The sequence below is a fragment of the Haliotis cracherodii genome, unplaced genomic scaffold (genome assembly GCF_022045235.1).
Source record: "Haliotis cracherodii isolate W230 unplaced genomic scaffold, xgHalCrac1.p SCAF_8, whole genome shotgun sequence".
Lineage (NCBI taxonomy): Eukaryota > Metazoa > Mollusca > Gastropoda > Lepetellida > Haliotidae > Haliotis > Haliotis cracherodii.
In genome coordinates, this window is record NW_027266341.1 from 34,707,933 (window position 1) to 34,731,154 (window position 23,222).

At 40.8% G+C, this 23,222-nt stretch overlaps 1 protein-coding gene across 2 annotated transcripts in view; it reads left to right on the forward strand.

Annotated features, from left to right (window-relative positions):
- The first annotated feature begins 352 nt into the window (after positions 1-352).
- The window catches only part of LOC139450057 (cholecystokinin receptor type A-like), an 86,949-nt gene continuing 64,079 nt past the window's right edge, over positions 353-23,222 (forward strand). For both annotated transcript variants that reach the window (XM_071231696.1, XM_071231697.1), the window contains exon 1: positions 353-465. The gene's annotated coding sequence lies outside the window, so the exon portion shown is untranslated. The remainder of the gene's footprint in view (positions 466-23,222) is intronic.

A 23,222-nucleotide genomic window follows, 5' to 3' on the forward strand; every position in this document is an offset into this window, starting at 1 on the left:
TTAATTCAGCAGACAGTCATTTGAACCTGCCTCTCTTAATTCTCCCAGCGGCATTCTTTTAACGATGGCTTACTGCTCGACTGGATACTTTGATTGACAGATATGGTTGAGGAGGGTTCGTTACGATCCAAGTGATAGACAGTTTTCACGAGATATTGCCCTGCCTATACAAACAGCAGAATTCCATGAATTACGTACGCGCGATAACGGCCGAAGCAAAGCGAGTCTGATAATTCCATTACTGGGAAGCCGCTACCGATAGCTTTGCCAGCGCTGGCCCAGCCCTCCAAATGACTTTGGCTATTGGTAGATGGCATCGCTTACTGGTCAATTCTAGTGGATGATAGCATAGGTAGATAGAGAGCACGGTCTGTCATTGACTTGCACGTGGTCGAGTGCGGACGCTGGGCAAAGTCGTGTTATCTCAGCACTGATGATGAAGAGGTTTTCCCTGCTCCATGAAAGGTGAGAACTTACTTATATAACTGATATATGCGCTAGTATATTGATATTTCTGTTCTCAGTTCGGTCCTTTCGGTGCTGACATCGAGTTATCTTTGTCCCCACACCATGACATGATAAGTTCAACTAAATAAAATCTGTCGCAGAGCTTGTTATAACTAGTTTCGTAAATATATATATATATATTAGTAAACAATTTGATGGCTACTTAACGTGTATCGTGTGTGTGTGTTGTAAACTCTATGAATATGTAACAGTTGTATCCCAACAAACATGACCATATTTGTGGTTAAATGGAACCAAACAATCATAAATGAAACTATTTATACATTTTGATTTCCAAGGTGTACGATCTTCCATATACTACCTAAAGCTTGTCAGGCAGTGATATTTCATTCGTTTTACAGATGATATGTTAGCCTCCATACGTATCCAAATAATAACAGATCGGTTTTGTTATCAAATAGTATACGAGAGTGATATATGTTCATTCGCTGTGGAGGTATCGGGGATATGCACACATTTTACCACAATTATGGTATTCGCGTTTGCGGAATGGTATTCTCGGTTCCAGACAGCTTATTTACATATGTTGTGATGACGTCACTCATGTAACGTTTATTTCATGCCTGTTATGAAGATTATTAGCTGTGTGTTTCCGTATCGTAATTGTCGTATATTAGAAACAGACATTGATATTGGCTTTGACAAGCATAATACACATTCTGTATTGCTAATACCTCACATTTCCCATTCGGAAACACACGAGCTTTGGATATAATCTATTAATCACATCATGTCATTTATAAAAATAGTCGATGATTGAAACGTACATTCACTTTAAGAAACAGCTTTACTTTAAACTCAAATACTTTGCGACCTTTTTTCTTTTCAAAAACTCAATCTGAACTTATTGGTACAGTTAGTCAATATTTCTAATTCGAGCTTAGAGTAGTTCCTGCCAGATTTCGTCTGTATATTACCACGTTTTTCAGATGGGTTCGTCGCATCAGTGAGTGAGTGAGTTGGGTTTAACGCCGCTTTTAACATTATTCCAGTTACATCATGGCGTGTCAGCTTAATGTGGGAGGAAAGCCCGAAGTGATGCAGGTCTCAGACGTTTACCACTTCGGTGAAACCCACGAGCACGGGTATGGTGCTGACAAACCTAGAAACATAATCGGGGCGAACCGGGATTCGAACCCTCAATCATAGGTTTCTGGCGTGCCCAAGGGACGCAACTCTGCACAGCGAATCGCGGCGCCTCAGACGACTGGGCCACCCGTGCCCCCGTTCATTGCATCAATCACACTATACATTGTATCTTAAATACCCTTTGTTACGTCTATTCTCGGTACCAACCTAACTATGACAAGATAGACACAATTTTATGGCTAACAACTTCTTTAATACTGTGAAAAGTTGTTATCCATAAAATTGTGTCTATCTTGTCATCCGTCAACTTCTAAATAATGCCTATCAAACAATTTAACATAACTATGTTACAGTGAAATAGTCCCGTTAACTTCTTGCAGGCGAGACAAAACCCGGATCACCTGTATCACCATCAACATAGTCTAGACTATCTAGATGTATCACTAAAAGCAACATAGTCTAGACTATCTAGATGTATCACTAAAAGCTCCACAACTCCCATTTGTCTGGTTGTGTTTTGTTCTTGTGGCTATCGTAGCTGAAGTGAACGTCTTTATGATATAGGGGGCACGGGTGGCCCAGTCGTCTAAGGTGCAGCGATTCGTTGTGCAGAGTTGCGTCCCTTGGGCACGCCAGAAACCTATGATTGTGGTTTTGAATCCCGGTTCGCCCCGATTACGTTTCTAGGTTTGTCAACACTATACCTATGCTCGTGGGTTTCACCGGAGTGGTAAACATCCGAGACCTGCATCACTTCGGGCTTTCCTTACACATTAACTTGACACGCCGTGATATATATAATACTGTTTAAAGCGGCGTTAAACCCAACTCACTCACTCACTTTATGATATAGACACTCTTATAAGAGACATGTTGATGTTTGAGGTACATTATAACTTTCTGTCACAATCATACACAAGTTTGTTAGTTTATTTGTTGCTTAATGCCACAATCAGCAATATTCCAGCTATATGTCGGCTGTCTGTAAATAATCGAGTCTGGACCAGACAGTCTAGTGATTGGCATCATGAACATCGATCACGCAATTAGGATACGATGACATGTTTAAACTAAGTCAGCCAACCTTACTACCCGATCCCGTTAGTCGCCTCTTACGACAAGCAGGTTGCTGTGGTTCTTTTCTGATCTGGAATCCCATCGGGTATACAGACACATGTATGCCATTTCCACAGGAGGCCACGCGGTCTGTTTTCCCTTTCTGGGATAGTATAAAACACAAGGTTATTCAGACTTTATCACAGAATCTTTCCACAGTATCTGTTGTCATGGAAGGCCAAGGTCACTGAACAGTTTTACTCCCGGAAATATACAACAATGTCTTGTCTAGACTATTTTTCCTGATAAGAGTGTCAACTCTGCCGGCTGTACTAGAATTGTGGCTAATTATTATTGTTACGGGCACTCGACAGGGAGAATATCAGTTTCTTAGAATATATCATTCATATTTGTGACGGGTGCCACCGGTTGGGCAGGATACGTTCACCTTTCTACAAACGCCATGTGTCATCAATATTTGATATTCGGAAAGAATATGCCCACGATATAGAATTGTTGAAGCGTCTGAGCTTTTCGACGAGTTCTTGTGAGTATAGACTTATTATGGACATTTCCGTTTTCACTCGTATTTTTGGACATGACTGACATTCTGCTGATATTGACATTAAACCAACACTCATTCACGAATGATGCAGCGTGCTTGTTCAGTATTTAATCGTCGCGATTAGCTGCAAAATAGCTCAGTCGGACAGAACCGACCGATTTGGGCAATAATGATGGAAGACTATCCTATATTTGTCCCCAGACCACCACACGTGTACACTCATCACACAAGTGGGGTTTATCACTGCAATATGTTTGCAGGAGCCTCATGATCGCCATGGATACTGGTGTATGAATAGCGATGTGCTGTACCAAAAGAGAAATGATAAGGCATGGGGATTTTGCAGTTGGGGGCTGCACGTCCTTGCAGTGGTTAACTACAGGGTGTACAGGCGTCCCAGTTGTCAAAGTTCGCAGCGTCCCTTAGACATATCAGTAAACAAGGGTCGTTGGTTCGAATCCCAGACCGCCCTGATTATGATTTTTCTATTTCGTTATCACCATATATACCCGTGTTCGTTGGTTTCACCAAAGTGGTAAACGTCAAAGACCGGAATCACTCCAGGCTTTCTTACGACATTAAGCCGACATGCCTTGCCATAAGCGAAACACTGTTAAAACCGGCCTTAAACTAGAACATATCATCTGATTTACTTGTTCGTCAGAGACATCAGACGGTAATATCATAATTCTGAACTATACACATGGAACAAATGTTAAAAACAACTTTATTTTCACATACATTTATTCCGAACTTCCGTGTATCTTTTGGAAATACCGGCATATCATCATGACACTGTCCTTATTCTGTTAGATTCGAAGACACCATCGGTAGCCCATCGCGTTCCTTAGATGGTTACAAGAAGATGGTTAAAATGGTGCGAAGAAGCAGAAAAAACAATTCAAAGGTTATTAATAATATTGCCATGGAATATGTCCGTACATAATTAAATTCCGTTGTCTGTCTTTAACTATGTGTTTTCAACTTTGTAAACTAAAACAGACGTTATTCCTCAGACATTAAATACAAGAAACGATTTTAAAAACAGCTATTTCATATTTCATATAATTATTTTTCATAGGAATAAAAGGCAGTTGTCATTAGAAACACATTAATTAAATGCATAAACTGAAAAGGAGGAACCCATTCTGACCCAGTCAGCAGTCGTCCTAAGTCTGGCTGGCCTACATGTTAAGTTCGTCCCGTGGAGATTCCGGGTTAGAATGGGTCTTCATCAATCCATGCGTGTCGTAGGGGGCGACTAACGGGATCCAGTGGTAAGGCCCGCTGACTTCGTTGATGCATGTCACCGTATCCTATTTGCGTATATCGATGCTCATGATGTCAATCACTGGATTGTTTGGCCCAGATTCGATTGTTTACAGACCACCGCCATATATATTGCTGAGTATGGCGTTAAACAAAAAACAAACAACAAAAACATAAGTTCGGAGTCATTCCCAGTAGCAAAGCCGAACATAACACTATATGTAAATAAGCATCAATGTATTAATTGTTGATCAATGAACTAGGTATAAGTGACGGTTAAAATAAAGCCACATCGACTCGCAAGACCAACATTGGCGCATGTTGTACAACTTTGATGGAACGGACCCTGCACAAGGACGAGCAGCAGCTATTGTCGAACATCCGAACTCACAGCTGCTCGTTACGTTCAGGATTCTGCCTGTTGACAACATGGTGGTTTGGACGGCATTTGTAATTACAGGAAGGCGGAGGCGGCGGTTAATAACAAGAATCTCAATGCACGTTGGAAAAGTGACAAGTTGAAAGTATTGCCTCCTGTTGCCCAATAGTTCCGATGAGATTCCTATTAATAGGACAATACGCGACCACATGAGGCACGTTTTGCAGTTTCTCAACGTTTTGTTTGGTCTCCAGTATATCACCTTGACCACCAGTTGTTGATTAACCACCCAATAAATAGATCCAGACATTCGAAGAATTCCGTGTGAAGTCAACAGGATGTTATCCTGAGTGCGTTGTGTGAAGTATTACATTGATACATATCGGTGACTCATAAATCGTTGTAGTGATAAATTGAACGAATGTTATTTTACGCAAACTACGTGAGTGGGTGAGTTGGGTTTAACGCCGCTTTTAACATTATTCCAGTTATATCACGGCGTGTCAGCTTAATGTGGGAGGAAAGCCCGAAGTGATGCAGGTCTCAGACGTTTACCACTTCGGTGAAACCTACGAGCACGGGTATGGTACTGACAAACCTAGAAACATAATTGGTGCGAAACGGGAATCGAACCCACAATCATAGGTTTCTGGCGTGCCAAAGGGACGCAACTCTGCACAGCGAATCGCAGCGCCTTAGACGACTGGGCCACCCGTGCCCCCGCAAACTACGTGAGAGGAAGGTGGCTAGGGCATGCTTACCTTCTTTTTTAGCAAACACCTGGTGTCATTGATATTAAGTGATCCATTCATATCATTTTCATTACTATTGTTGCCTGTTACGCCTAATGGTATCTGTGTCGGCAGACAGTCGAGACTGATTATCCACGATCAGTAATATTATGTCTGTATCACCGCAAACTGTTACTCATCGAATGTATAAACACCAGTGATTTATAGCATTGATAAACCTCTGCTTCGTCAGGGACTATCAGTCATTTAACACACTAACAATCTACCCTCATTCGTCGGCTAATACGAGTGAGTAAATGTTGTTTTAACTCGCGAAGCTATTCATGACGAGAGCCACCGACGATTAGCATCGGGTACTACGAACCTTTTCTTTAACTGATTCAATACAGATATGAAAATATAGCGATTAGTACGGAAACTAGCTGATGTAAACGGTACAAACAGGCGACAAAACCCTTACCACAACCATAAGAAATCTCCGCCAAAAGCCAAGCCCACTGAACGAACCGGACCATGTCACAAGCATGTGTTAAAGGATCGCTAGCACACCGGGTGTTTGCGAAAGGGTGACAAAACACATCCAAAGGCAAATCAACTAAAAATCATATGGTAAAAAGACATAGGGAAATGCAACACACATATACTTTTGTCACGTTTAGTGATGTTCTCCACCTTTTTAAAGCTTTGCTGATGCCTTGAATATTGAATCCCTGGTCAATCAACTTGAGACAAGATGTTGTGTGACGATCTTTGTAACATTTGTAGATAGAAGCAAAATGCATATGTCGACTCCAATGGAGCAGCTGGAACATTGCTCGACATAAAGAGAAAGTGGACTACTGGAAAGTTTACTACTGGAAGCCACCCCTCTTATCATACACGTCGTGCGGCTATTTTCTTGTTTAGAGTGTTTTGTCACTCTGAATCTTTCTATATACATCTAAATATGAAACTTATTAGAAGGTGTTACTCGTCTCTTATATTCCAAGCTCAGATGGGTAAACCAGTGGAAGGGAGTGTGTGTGTGTGTGTGTGTGTGTGTGTGTGTGTGTGTGTGTGTGTGTGTATGTGTGTGTGTGTGTGTGTGTTACACAGCATTTCACATTTCATATGATATTTGCTTTCATTTTTGGTAAATTGTTCTGAATGTTTGAAGACAGAGACGTAACTATATATACTGAACCGCAAAAGAAACATCAGCATGGATAGATATTTGAGAAATCGTATTTGTCCAAACACTGTAAACATACTTTGAGGCATATTAAAAAGATGAAACTTGGCAAAACTGATCATCAAGATTGAAATTAAAGTGTCAAATGTTCTTAAAGTGAAACACAACACTAGTCTCTGAGAAAATGGCATCACAAGTCAATATCTCGTACTTCCGCCATGTGCATTGATGACTGCCGGGCAACGTCGAGACATGGAATGGATGAGGCGGTTGATGGAGGCCACAGGCACTTGAGCCCACAATCCGAGGAACGCCTGACGCAGTTCAGCTGCAGTTGTCGGCCTTGGTCCGACGTCATTCAGCCGTCTTTGAATCTCGTCCCACAGGTGCTCCATGGGATTTAAATCAGGACTGAGGGCAGGCCACTGCATGGTTCTGGTACCACTCTGCTGGAGGAAATCTCCTGTTGCTCTTGCAGTGTGGGCACGGGCGTTATCATGCTGAAACTCGTGATTGTGGCGACGTGTAAAATGAGGTATGGCGTGTGGTCTCATGACTTGATTAATGCACCGAGATGCTGTGACACCATTGCCTCTCCCTGGACCGATGTTCTGGAAGAGCACAGGACCGACCCTCTCTGCAAAACCAATTCCATCCCACACCATGAGGCTCGGACCAACACACTCTCTTAACACACAAGCATCCGAATAACGTTCCCCACGGCATCGACAGCCTCTCCCTCTGCCATCTGCTGTTGAGATACAGTAACGGCTCTCGTCTGAGAAGAGGACTCTTCTCCACTGCTGGTGGCGCCAATGCTGGTGCTGTTGCCCAATGAAGACGGTCCCGGCGATGACGTGGTCTCAGAATGGTTCCTCGGTGTGGCCTGTGACAGTGGAGGTGTCTGCTCGTCAATCGCCGACACCACGGTGTCCGCACTAGTGTGACGCTGGTGTGTCACCATGGTCTGTCGACCGGTTTCCGCAGCAGTAACAAAGCGATCTTGAAGATCCTGTCGCACAATCTGACGATCCTGACGTCTGGTGGTGACTACGTGTTCGGTCATCTGTAGTGTTGGTGGTCTCGTACCGTTGCTGGAGCCTGTATATGGTCCTTACGTGGACTTGAAATGCATTGGCTACTTGCCGGGCGGTTTGTTAGGCTTGTAATCGTCCAAGGGCTTGGGGCCGCTGATTTCTTGTCACTCTTGGCATGTGGTCGCACTTCAATAACGAATGAATGTTTTACGATCTGGGTGGATTTTTATAGGGCAAGACATGGGGGAACGCATTTGCATTTCAATTTGCACGGAAGGGGGGGGGGGGGGGGTTCTTTTGCAATCTCGTTCAGTACAGAACAGGAATAGGCATGTCTTCAGAGTCAAGTCAAATGCTAATAGTACTAACGCGTTTGAGCAGATTTCGTCCTCAGTTTTCATGCTGGCCTTATGTGTCATTATCTAATGTTACTTATAGCAAGTTGTTTCATCAAACAATTAATGTAGTTAATGCAGTGATGCTTACATATGATTGTTATGCTGTTTGAGTCCTTGTAAGTGGGGTCCACTACATGTTTCCATGTGGGGCATTCATATCTGTCTATTTTAATTTTGATTCCTCTTTTTCAGTTTTTGCTTTCTACCAATGACAACATCACGCACTGACTACACCTATTATGAACACAAATATTGTTTAACAAGTAGGAAGGTGTTCGTATAGGAAAATGAACCATCGGTGGTTTCTGAAATTTGAAATATTGTGGGACAATATTTAGGGAAATATCTTGGAATGTTACTTAACTTAAGCGTCAATTTCCTTGTTTGCAAATTTCAAATTAAGGAACATTCGGTATTTCCTGATTCAGTAGAGACTGTTCTGGTTTGGCCAATTCTTTCGAAGCAATCTCAAGAAATATTATAACCTCCAGTCGATAATGTTGACTGTTTGTCGACCCTTCCATCAGACAAAGTTCCTGATTTCTTTTAGCGCCACAGATCATGATCTGTTTTCGGCTTCGTTCAGTCCCAGTGGTTACTGAAGGAGGGGCAATAAATCTTCCAAGTAAATGCTTTTCGTCCTCTGTGTCACTGGCAGCGGCGACGTCTTTGGCATGCCAGAATCAGACGCAATATATTGACGTTGATAGTTCGTTAGTTTGAAAGATTGTCAAGGTCTTTTACTTTGCCAAAACATCCATATGACATTGCTGGACATAGATGAGTCCAAAGACTTTCACTGGACGCTACTAATAAGAACGACTGCATAGAGCCAACTTTCATTAAAGGGATTGAGTAATTTTTCATAATTGAAATTTTGGTGGACACAATAGAAATATTTATGTTGATGCCCGATGATGATTTCTGTTGTGTCTCTCCAACATAATTAAATCCAAATCAGAATCAGGTATGAAAATAGGACACGTTTCCAACGTTTGTGGGCCATCCAAAGAAAAACTGAAATGAGATCAAGGGGAGAAAGCCCTCAAACTTTGCTGAATATTTTAATGAATCCTTGTTTTTTTTCCTTCATCTCAAACATAGATGGAGATATCCCGAAGACTGCAGGCCAAACCATTTCTTTCAGCAATACCGTCTGTAGGAATGTGGGGCCAGTGTTAGTGTCTGGCCCAAACAGTTGCACGTTTGTCTGTTCAGCATTTTCAGTAAAATGCTACCAAGCTAATGATACGTCTTTGTGTCAAAATAATTACCAGCGGACAAATCGACTTGGTTCATGTAAAAATAAAAGTCACAAAACCCTTTCCATAAAAATACCAAGGAGACGCCAAATTTTGGCGCCTTTGAAAATTCCACTATTTTGGCATCAACTTTGTTGCCCCTCCGTCAGCAACCATATGGTCTACACACAGCAAGATAAGAATATCATCGGTGCCGTTAAACGAAATCATCAACTTTGCATGGATAGGGCTACAAACATAAAGAGGCAACACTATAGACAAGAGAGTATTATAAGTTCTTGAGGTTGATTTGAAAGGTTTGGCCGAACCAGCAACAGACTGAACTAAATGACTAGTACACGCAGCCACACAAACACACAGGCGTGCATGCACGTCGCTATATAAGTGCAATGATCTTGGACGCGACGTTACATCCAATTTCACCTCACCTCACCTACCTAAGTGTGCCCACACAGTCAACTGTACGTAGTTTGGAAATGCTATATGGTAAAAGAAGAATGTGCACAGCAAATACAGATCAATGTTCATGTGTCAAACTACATTCACGGATATATTTGCTTCAAGGAACTTGCAAGCTCAGTTGGTAATCTTCTCCATGTGAGTCTATGGATGACGTTAATAATTAAGGAAACCATATCGAAGCTGCCTGAAGGACGGATAGTAAAAGGGTTTATAATTAGGAATTATCCGTATTCAAACAAATCACACCAGTAATGGTGTTAGTTAATTAATGCATGTACATGTGGATTAATTGGGCGATAACTGTGGTTCATCGCCAGTTCAAAGGGAAATCCATTGTAACTGTGCCGGATGTATTAACGATTGGCTATTGGGGCGGTGTCGTGGTGATGGAAGTGCTGGTCTTTGCGGAATTCAGGTTTTTGGTTGACGCCGCTAAGCTTACCTATGTCGGGGGTTACAACTGTTGGAAGAGACGGAAGCACTGATACACGTAACATTGATAACGAGCTGGTGTACAAGAACCCTGGTAACTACTGTGTAACAGAAAACAGGCCGCCAGAAGGCAGTGCTGGAATAATCGTGAAAAATAGTTGGTCTTCGTTGCAAGTATCATCAGAAAGGTTATGCTTCGTGAGAACGCAATTAAGAGTTGTGATATGTTCGAGTGTAATGTTGATGCCAAAAAAATGTGTGTCCAAATTGGAGTACGGATTATTAGCAATTATATATATTTCAACAGCAATATATCGATGAGATTAATCGGATTATGTGATATTAAGTTTCTTGTTGTTTGTTTGTTGTTTGTTGCCGCACTCAGCAGTATTCCATCTATATGACGGTGGTCTGTAAATTATCGAGTCCAGTCCAGACAATCCAGTGATTGATATCAAGGTTACAACATTCAAAGCCTCAGTAAAGAGAGACGTGAAAAGTTCGTTTTGTGTCATTGGTCAGGATTTGATATAATTGTAATATTTTGTATTAATTTGGGTTTGTTACATTTCATGCCATTTGTGTTATAGTGTTGACCACCATTCTGCCTCCAAACTTTCTGGAAAGCTTGAACAATCAATAACTGCACAGACAAAACTTCTTATTACTGCTACAATTGCAAAACCGATTTTAGTTTCAATTTAAACTATGAGCCTAAAGGTTGTTGTTTTTCTAAAAACACCTTGCAACAATGTTTTGTGGCAGACAATTTGTTTCTGTCGACAGTCAGCGACTTTTTTAAAGAATTTTCGGACACGTTTTTTTCTGTAGAATCCGAGTAATCTAGCTCTACATTGAAAACACATTACTTTTATATTCACTCTACCATGACTGAATAAAGAGTGAAATGTTTTGTGTTAGTAAATATATTGAGTGAAGCGGCATTGGTTGAGACCAGTGTTTTGATTGAGTTTAAACAAAATATGGTTCTCGTATATGCTCAAGCAGTTTGTTTACACCATAATACTTCACTCGAACATATGACGGACAATGTCAGTATGTATAATACGGCAACTTCATAACTTAGTATTAGATGGTCACCCCTAATGAAATACAAACTTGTCTTGCAAAGGTTTCGTTCTATACCCAACGTCACTGTTATGATGTCATATGGCTCATTGTGACACAAAAGGTATGACGTCATTGTATAACATAATTCAAGTTCCCTGATGTCCCCTGTCACGGAGCTGTGCTCAAATGATCAAGAGTGTCATTAAACAAGAATAAAGTAATATGGAAACGTGGTAATGGGTCACAGGTTTAATACCAGCAGCTAAGTGTATCAAGATATGACAATATAAAGGATCAAATGGACTCAAATGCACTGACAAAGATCACTGATTAATTAAATCAGATTTTTGGTTGTTGGTTTGTTTGTTGTTTAACGCCGCACTCGGCAATATTCCAGATATATGACGTCGGTCTGTATATAATCTAGTCTGGACCTGACAATCCAGTGATTAATATCATGAGCATCGATCCACGCAATTTGGAACGATGACATGCATCAACCAAGTTTGCGAGCCTGACCACCCGATCCCACTAGTCGCCTTCTACGACAAGCATAGTCGCCTTATACGGCAAGCATGGGTTGCTGAAGACCTATTCTATCCCGTATCTTCACGGGTGTAAATTAAATCAGAGGAAATACGCAGGCAGCTTAGCTGAGCAACTGTATTATAGTAATAAAATGAAAGCACAATAACAATACTACAACAACACTTTGACGAGATACAGACAATATGCATAGACACCTAATTATTTCGTATGCGACCAATTAACCCTGAGTTAATTACCTCAACACTAAAATTAGTGAATGACCTCGGCTGGGTTAACAAACACAGAGGGAATATCGTTATAGAAAGTCACTTGGACAATGAAATAGACGAGAACGCCAGAACATCAAACTATCCGGGGTAGAAAAGGTCTTCAGCAACCTATGCTTGCCGTAAAAGATGACTATACTTGTCGTAAGAGGCAACTAACGGGATCGGGTGGTTAGGCTGTCTCACTTGTCTGATCGAGAATCGATTATTTACAGACCGCCGCCATATAGATGGAATATTGCTGAGTGCGGCGTTAAACAACAAACAAAAAAGTATCTAAGTAACTAGTACCTAAGACTCAACATTTTGACTGAGCAAGGAAATTCTAAAATTCCCCAAACAAATTGACAATCACAGGAAGTTTGGTCATCCTCGGATTACTGGAAAACAGAGTATGGAAAACCCTACCTGATACAATACAATACTCAATACAAACAACGTACGTCAGTACAAGTTAAGGCCTCATCAACCAGACTACACGACAAGAGGGATGACCTCAACTTACCAATAGTCAAGTTTCCCTTTTCTTTGAGCACTATACCATCAGTTCCAGCCTTTGGTGTCTACTTTTCACAACTATTGGGGCCCAATCGAATACGCTCTTTCAACGAACATTTCAAAGAGCAAATGCCACTCTTGCTCCCAAGTGCTTGTATCAAGGTTACAACCTTCAAGGATGGGGGGGGGGGGGGGGGGGGGGGGGAGAGAGACATTTCTGGATTTGACGCAAAGGTGACCAAAGCGATGGCTGATGCAATTCTCTATTCTGAACAGTGCCAGATGTTTCAGGTGAACAATAGACTTGTATGTGTTTGTGACGGGTGTTACATCTCACATTTTCGAAGACCTAGTTTAAACGCTCTCAGAAACTAGTATCGAACTACATGTAGTTTGCAGAGAAGTATATATCTAAGTGGTAGCCTCACGATGCCAAGCAGACATGCACTAGAGCTTTTATTGACATTCCCCTTGCTGCAGACAACTCGTGTTATTTGCACTGCAAAGTGAAAAACGGACTCAGTCATTACACTCCTACAATACATATTGACATAAGATCACAACTGTGGCTGTGGCTTCACGGCAATTCGCAAACAACAACGAAGAACGAAGCTTGGTTTATTTCACGATAAAACATGGTTCTATCATGACGTCATTTCGGGAGACTCGAACATACACTCGCAACTTGATAACGTCATGAATTGGACGACGTTAGTTGGAAGTGAGAGGGAAGTGTCCAGTGAGTTGTACCCCATAGATGTAGCTCGGCAACACAAAAACGTTGAGGCCGAACGATCACATTCGAAAGTGGGCGAGATGTGGTAATTTGCATTATTGGACATAAAATCGCCGTGGAAATTATGAGAATATCCCCCCTGTTCGTAAAGTGGACTTGTCCGACATCGCCGAGGTCGGAGTATAATCTGGAGTCATCATTATTTAATACGGGTAAATATGTTTGAAGCGTATGTTGTACTTTGTACTTAGATTCTTAAAGAGGCTGTGCACAATGTTGATATTTCATGTAAGAAATATACCACTCGAGGTGGTTGTTTATCGTACAATGAAACACTGCGCCCCTCATGGTTTATTCTCACGTCGTTTATTTCTGAATTGGAGCGGTGGGTTATCCTAGCGGATACCGTGTTCGCTCGTCACGCCGATGACCCGGGTTCGATTCCCCACATGGGTACAGAGTGGAGCCCATCAATGGTGTCCCTTTCGACTTTGCTATTGATAAAACGGGTTAAAACTATACTCACTCATTAACTCATAATTTCTGAATATCCAACAGTTAAAAGGGAGATTGAGAAGCAGGGGCAAAATCTGGACTTGCTTTATTCAGGATCCTGTACTTTCGTCTTACATCGTAAGGTAACTCAGCAGTTTACAGCTCCAAGTTGCAAACTCTGCTTCTCTAGTTTGCATGATCGTCATCCCAGTTCTACTATCCCCATCAAGCACAAACACAACACATCTGAACACAGCACTGATAGAAACAATTACGAGAAACAATTACACACACCATCGCAGTCGTTGAATTGCCAGTTATCGTGGATTTCCGTTGCGGAAGCGCAAAGCTTACATCGAATTGCTGGCGCCGTACAAGAAAATGATCAGACAGATGGTATTCATTATCGACGTCACTATTTGCTGGAACATCTAAGATTGTATCATGCAATATGCATCAGTTGTTATGTATTTTTCTATTTGGAAATCAAATTGATCACCATGAGTAATTTCTTTCAGGTTTTGAGACATGCGATGTGTTGGAGAGATTGGCCTGTGTTTAACACATTTACGGAGCTAGACAAGTAGCTGTAACAGATCACTATATACGACTTGAAGAATAAGGGATTCTCGGAACATACCATCCAGTCTGCAGCCTCCCTGACCATTTAATAGATCGGCACTGTGGAGATGTCTGGTACCATTACTATGTAATGTGTAGGATAACAAAAAAAACATTGATGCAGAGCATCAAATTTCCCCGCCATATGTGATGCCTCACAAACGCATAAATATGATGTTACTGAAAGGCATGAAGGAGCATAATTATATTAACCACAAATAACACAACGCTGTTGTGGAAAAAAATATTACTTATTTTGAGTATGTGCAATACAGTTGATACATTTGTATAGGGTAGGTCTATTTAAAATTAGTTTCTTGTTTAACGCCGCACTCAGCTGTATTCCAGCCATATGACGGCATGAGTCTGGACCAGATAATCCAGTGATTGACACCAAGAGCATCGAACTACGCAATTGGAATATGATGTTATGCATCGACCAAATCGGCGAGCCTGACTACCCAATCCTGTTCGTCGCCTCTTACGGCAAGCATGGGTTGCTGAAGACCTATTCTAACCTGGGTCTTTATTTAAAATATAGATCGAAGGAAATGGAAGCAATAGTATCAAAACTGCCAACAACATTGGCAGATGAACATACTCAAATAATAGATCACTTTTTGTATTTCTTTCTTTCAAAGAATAGTAATGATGAGTTGAGTTACTTTTTCTATGTACTGTTTTTTTATCCAGTGTCCGTAACTGTTGTGGAATGTGGTCTACTTGTAACAATTACTGGTTTGAGTTCATATGATGATGTTTGATTGGTTAATCGCCGCACTCAGCAATATTCCAGCTATATGACGATGTTCTGTAAATAATCGAGTCTGGACCTGAAAATCCAGTGATTAATATCATGAGCATCGATCCACGCAATTGGGATTGATGCCATGCATCAACCAAAGCCTGACCACCCGATCCCATTAGTCGCCTCTTACGACAAGCATAGTCGCCTGGTATACTGTTAAGATGTAACATAACAATTCATCCATACTACTAAACAAAAGTAAAACCGCTTGTCCATTCGGATCAGTCTGACCCAAACCATTCCGCTGATGAGAGTCAAATAATGTATACGAATCAAAATCCGTAAAATATGTAATATGAACTTCATTAAAATTTACCAAAAGTGACTAGGATATCAATAGTGCTTGTTGAAATGATTCTATAAAATTTGTTTTCCCTAGCCTGCTTCAATATTTGGAGCACGTGTGACGGGGCCATAAAACTGATTTTGACCTAAATACCCCTCATAGCCTTCGGTGTTAACTATGTGACTGTAGAGAGCTGTGCCTTCATCCAACAGATTATCGAGGTCAATGGAACACAGTACAGACCCAAATAGATTTGAGCCATGGGACACAAAAAAATGATAGCGACCAGAGCTACGGCTGTACATTGAATTCCATTAAACGGTTGAAAAATACTACAGCCTTGATGAATGTGCATATTCAGAACTTACTTTATATAATGCTGTTATTTACGATCTCCGGAGCACAGTTATTCTTTTGTATGCACCGTGAAAATCAAAAATTAGTCCTTGAGGAAAAAAGGACATCGGATTAAACAGGAATGGTTTAACAATGTCAGCTAATGACCAGAAACGGTCAGATGCATCAATTAAGGATTTTGAAGTATCTCTTAAATATCATTTTGTTGGAAAAGAATAGCATCAACATTCCACGCACATGATTTGTATATTTTGTTTCCGTAAATGCGTGGCTTGAAAAACCAACATGTCGACATACATGCTACAAAATTAACGTTTCCCGTATACTTCCCCGCCTTAAGGGCGGGGAAGAATAACAAGTTCCTTTATCGAGTGGTTGACTCCACGCCTATGTATACCGGGACCGCCTCCGTGGTCTAGTGGTCGAGCGTCCGCCCAGAGAGCGTCCCGGGGTCCGGGGTACGGGGTTCGATTCCAGGCCGCTGCATACAAAAATGCTTTATAAGATGGTACTTGTTGTCACTCAAGCTGACCCTGGGCATTAAGGGGCTAAAACAAGGACTGGTCAGCTCGGAGTCGCTATAGTAGTTATGTTAAACTTCGTCATGGTATCTCGGACAAAATCGGTAAGATCGGCATCAGTCCGGACTAGTACAAGTACACGTCGTTATATATGTGCAGTAATCTTGGACCCGAATCTTAAACCCCATTTCACCTCACCTAAGTATGCCCAAAGCGTAAACTATATGTAGTTTGGAAATGCTATATGGCGGAAGAAGAAATACTTGACAGTAACGTACGTACGCACATCAATTTAACAAATATGACAGCAACATTGCTCATGCGTTTAGCAAATAATGCCAGATTTACAAGGTTTTCAAAGTTTTGTTCACGGTATTTCAACTTCATTTCGGAAGAAGAGCCATTGTTGTATAACACTGCGGTTTGTTACCTTAAAATTAGACACCATATTCGATTATGGGATTTAAACCGGACTTCGGATCCTGGTGAAGTGCATATAGTCATACAAATCTGGCAGCAGTTCTTCAAATAAACTGCAGTTTCCTAATATAGTATAGCACATTCATTATTCCTTGTACGTAGATAACTAGGTCACTGACAGCAATAGAATAGAAAATATATTTTTCGATGTGAGTTAACTGATTTATTAAGTTCTTGTACTCGTGGACAACACGGAACGATTAATAGCTTCTCCCGAATCCATAACCTGAAAAACTACATACTTTTTAGGTGTATTACTCTTTTCTGTGACTCCGTGGTCTAGTAGATGGAGCGTCTTCCCAGAGAACGGAAGGTTGGTGGGAGTTTGATTCCCTTCCGGGTCGTTCAAAAAGACGTTAAAGATTGGTATTTGTTGCTCTGCCTCGGCATGAAGGGGATAAGTCAGCATAATGTGTTTGTGTTGGGTATCCATGTTAAACTGTGGCTAGCATTATAAATCCGGCAGCAGATGCAGCCACACACACACACACATGCATGCACGTCGCTATATAAGGAAAATGATCTTGAACGCGACGTTAGACCCGGTGTATTATGTTTCCGAATTTGTCAACGCTATATACGTGCTCGTGGGTTTCAACAATGTGGTCAACATTAAACCTGCATTATGCCCTTCTTCCACGTTATGCTGACACACCGTGATTTAATTGGAATACTGTTCAAAGCGACGTTGAACAAAATTCACTCGCTCATTCACTAAAACCCGATGTAAGCTCTCCTCGATCAATTTCTGTTGAAGGTCATTCTGTGTTTTACATACAGCTGTCACCACAGATACTGCTGTCATTAACAGAAACATTTTGAACAAATCATTGATCATAATCGACCTCAAGTAAAGAAAAGTTCATAAAATCTATCGTAACCCATAAATCAAAATAAATCATTTGATCGATGGTCAACGGTGCGAACCTCACATAAAATGGATCCAGCTTGCATTTCAAGACTTGGCGCTATGCACATAATCACACGTTATAAGTGTCTGTGGAATTGTATGAATTATCAGTTGGTTCCATTTAAACTACGAAACAGTCGCTCATTAACCAGATACACGAAACGGGTATTGACTTCATCGAACATTATGTTACCGTCCAACTTTGAGCTGTAATTGATATTCCTGGTCATGGGATCCAAGTTCATGTCCCTTCTAAGTGAATTACCAGCCCCTACCAGCCCTTACAATGAACAAACACCATTGATCGTGTCTGCTTTAACAGTGATGAAGTACCCCCTGTCACAGACACGCCATCCATCAAACTGCTTGTCAGTTCACGGTGTGTCAATATCAGTTTGTTCGTTAATTCATTGTTCCTTAGTATGCATATCAGGACCCTTCTGTCTCCGCGATACTGATACAATATTGACAGTATTAAGTCATTGTATTAAGGTGTTTGCAATTTTCTTCCCGCAATGTAACCATTCGCACAAGGTAACTGTAATTGTATTATACTCGGCATGCATCCGGCACCAAAACCACGGTTGTGGCATGTTTTGCTGTAACATGCAAACACTGGTATCCATATATCAGTGGCTGATAGGCGGTGAAGTAGCATAGCTCGGTAGTCTGGGGTTCAAACCGATATAAGTCAAACCAAAGATCCGGGTTCGATTCCTTGCATGTTTGAATAAATAAATAAAAGCGACAAAATCTCCATTAAAATCGATTGTTTGTATCAAACACCTTGACGTTGTTGGAGTATTGCACCCTTTTAATTTCTATTTATAAAGTGTAGGAACAGATGTGACTCGATCTGCATTTAACTAAAAGTCCTCAGCAACATTGTTCGAATTATCCGATAAACATAATAAAATGCATTTAGCCATATCCAAAAACAGCACTATTATCACAAGGTAAAAACATAGTTTCAGATATAACATTGACCTTTAGAAAGTTAAATGGACTTTTTGCAGATATTTTTGTGTGATTATTGAAAGGGTTCTGTCGCTTGTATTAATTATCTCTGCGGGATAAATGGGTTGCTTCACCTCATCTATCACTAGAGTTGAAATTCAATGAAACCAACGAGAGTCAGTGTGTAATCGCGATATGTGCTCAGAAACTTAAAGTAATTAGAATGGCAGCCTCTTCACAAAGCTGTACGATTTCAATTTGTGCTTTCGTGAATATCCGCTTCATGTCGGGCAGTATGTACTACCAGCTTCTGGCCTCATGTCTCAATCTTCTTCAGACCTTGTAGACCATATTCACTACGACTAAGCGTTTTAATCAAGGCTTCACAAAGGTCTGCTAAGTCATTCCAGACTTGGTATGAAAGCTATTAAGAATTTAATGAACATGACACGTCACCCGTCAACATGATGCACGATGCTCTCTCACACTTTGACCTTTACCCGCAGTTTCCACACCATTTTACCCATTGGTACCGTATTTCCTCTATATGATGCACCGGCGTCTTTTAATTTCACGCAAACCATTGACCACGCTCACACATTCTACAGTCATATAAAAGATACTTTTCAGTTTTGTAGGAAACGGTCATTGTTTATCACCAATACATCACCGTATTAGAGATCCGACGCCTAATAGATATCCGGTTTCTATTTTGGGGACAGATCGCATGACCCGGTGTAAATTTGAAGCCGGTGTGTATTGGAGGCCAGGCGTCTAACAGAGGAAAAACGGTACATATTTAACGACAGATTTGTGAGTTTTGGGTGCTTCATGTTAAGCAGGACATGTTACCCTCTTAGTGACCACCTGGTGTCATAGTGATGTATTCCTGAAGGTTCCATCACTATGTTTGCCTTTTACGCCATATGACATTAGTTTCGACTGATTATTCACAAGCTTGGACGTTTTGAATTCAGACCTTCGTGCCACCCGACGGGAAGACGTGACGTACCGCCTGGTCCATCTATTGACTTATTTGACAACGCTTGGAAAGTCTCCAATAAACGAATCGAGATGGGCCCGCGTCCAGCTCTCACTGATTGCAATGCAACATACACGTACAGGAAGCAGTAACTACAACCCTGTTCTTCCCAAGAGCACTAGTAGTGGACAACTGCTGATCGTGGAACAAAGATTGTGGTAGTTAGCAGTGGTGTACTGAGCTTAAACACTTTCAAATATAGTAACTGTTGCAAAACTAATCACAATAAAAATAATAATAATGATCGACAATAGATAAAATCGACAACATTTTTCAATAATTATAAGACATCTCTACTAAAAGCCATAATTCAATGTTTGTGTCAAACGTATTTACGTCATTTGTATAGACCTGTGTTAAAAGCATGTGTTAATGAATTAATATCAATTAGCGATAATACCAAGTTTTCGTAAAGTCCTGCCACACCGAATGCGCCCATCACAAAAACACGCAAATACAAGTCAATTGTTCATTGAAAAACACGGGAATATAATGGGGAATTGCATCAGACATCATGTTTGTCACTGATGGCGTCAGATTTGTAAATGACATTCACGTGTCTACCATAAGACTTATTAAACACACTGAATGTTTTAACCATGATCAAACAACTTGTGTATAGCGCATAACGTTTTTTTACATTTTCGTAGAAAAAGCATGGTCGAATGTTGTGCAGCAGCTGAAATAATGTTCCACATAAAAGGGGAAGTTGGCTATTGAAAAGTTGACGTCATCCCTCTTGTCAAACAGTATTGCGGATAGTTTTTGTCACTCTGAATCTTTATACGTAGATCTAAATATGAACCGATTAGGCGATTGTAAACACTAAGTTCGAAAATTGGTGCTGTAAATTAGGTTTTTTTCAAACTTACGTTCCTTCCTGCATGTTTTTAATTGTTGTGCTTCCTGTCTTCATTGGGAACAAATTTCGTGAACATGCACGTTTGCATGCTTATAAGAGATATCTGTCAAGACTGAGCTTAGTTTAAATCAAATTATTTTTTATCCAAAGTAAGGGCCCTTGATCCATGCTATTTCACTAAGTGCATAGTGGCCGAATCCTTTTTTCTCAGCAACTACCGACGTTACATGTATGAGACTTTGCATGCTTATATAAGAGATTCTTGTCACAACTGAGTAAAACGTTGATTCCATAACTGATTTTCTTTGTCCTGAGTTACCCTCCCTTTCAAAATGCTAGAGATTTTGTGCATCCTCTTTTCAGTCCATGCTTTTAGAAAAAATATCACCATTGAGGTAAACACTTCAAATTCTAATATGCCCTATGGTGGGGGATAGTGATAACGCTGTTTTCCTGTTTGGTGTGTCACTTATACGAAGCTCTTTGATCAAACAAGTGCTGCTTATATGTTACATATAATGGTTATGTTATTTTAGGCCTTGTCAGTGGAAACAACCTCCCATATTTCATGTAGGGCAGAAGGACTTAGGATGACAGCAGGCTGGAATAAGTTGTAGCACGATCACGAGGGGCACATGGGGTTTTATGCTTCCGGCGTTAGGTTTCATACCACGAGCCGGAACCTACCGAGGGACGCATAAAAGCCTATGTTCCCCGAATGATCCTGCTACAACGAAATTAATGTTTTAATATGACATTGTAAAATAACTCAAACAAATTCAAGATTGATACAGCGGCTTTTTCCTTGGAAGCGGGGTATAAGAGATTTATTCTGCCTCTCAGGAATCTACATGCAGCCTGACTTGCTCGTGTAGGGGTATAAGAGATTTATTCACCCGTTCAGGAATGTACACCCCCCCCCCCCCCCCCACCCCATCCCCACCCCCCAACCCCCCACCCACCCACACACACACACCCAAGGCAGGATACACAGTATGTTACTCGTATCATCAAGATCACGTTGACCAATCAGATCTAATCATTCTGATACGGCAGTATGCTAATCAAGTTTGTGCATTCTACCATTGACAACACCACGCATTGACTTAACCCATTCACAAAGACATTCAGCAGGTCCATCATCAACAGCGTCCATAATGATTTAGAGGTGTGATCCCAATTGGTAGCAGACTGTTCGCAATATATTGGGCCATATTTTGAATAAATGGTCGTCATTGTCAAAGTAGGCTACAAATGTGAAAGTTATAACATATCCTTTAAGTTGGAATTACCTTATGTGTACACCGGTCTTCATTGATCTCCTTTCAAATTAGCCAACATGAAAAAGGGCCAAATCAATAGAACGGTTGCTGGATCAGCCAGTGAGCCCATTGATCGCATGTGTTCACACATATAAGCACTACAGGCATTCGATTATGGCTGCTAATAATTTCAAGTCAACTGTCAATGCGATAGGGGTATTGATATTCATCCCTAAGTCCCTAAGATAGTGTAATATATCAAGGAAATACCACCGTCGCGATAAACCTCACTGTGGAGAGAATTCTAAGAGAATAAAACCAACGAGGAATATCGGATTAGCTGCACCGAATAAATGAATGTATGAAGCCCTGGGCCTTTGGAGAGATATTCCGAGTTTCCGAGTAAGTTATTTATTGATATTGTCGTTTGAAGAAAAGAAGTCTATAAAAAAACACCGTATGTAAAGTCAACGCTACAGACAAACGTCAATTAAGTCAGTCAATTGTTCAGATGTCATCAGTCTATGACATCATCCATAATGGATGACGTCATATTATCAACAATGAAACAGTGTGATATAATATCGCTTCATCTGTCCAATCAGCACCCAGAATCGGTTACACGTATATGTAAAATATCAGAAAGTTATTGCATTCGCTATGTCTACCCTTATGGATATAATTTTTTGGTAGACAACTGGGCGTGGGAGGCATGTTAATAAAAGGAACTGTTAAGGAGAGGAAGCAGCGACGTGGAAAATTTGGTGACAGTTATCATATGACAAGAATTCGATGTTCAAGGTCTCTGACGGTAGTGTTGGGTTTTATCATGTGATAAACATACCGTATCAAGGAATCTGATATTGTGCCATACGACTTAGTGCAAAACATGCAGATACGCTGCGACAATTAAATTTTCATCTCCTAAACAATCCCAAAATAGTTTCGAGGGCATAGAAATACACTATCGATCCATCCTGCTGAAGATGGCATCCATTATTTCTCTGAAAATAAGACGTTGTTGTTGATGTGGGTATCTCAGCGGTAAGATACTTATTTTGTAACCAAAATCATCTGAAGAATAAAACAAACAATTTTTAT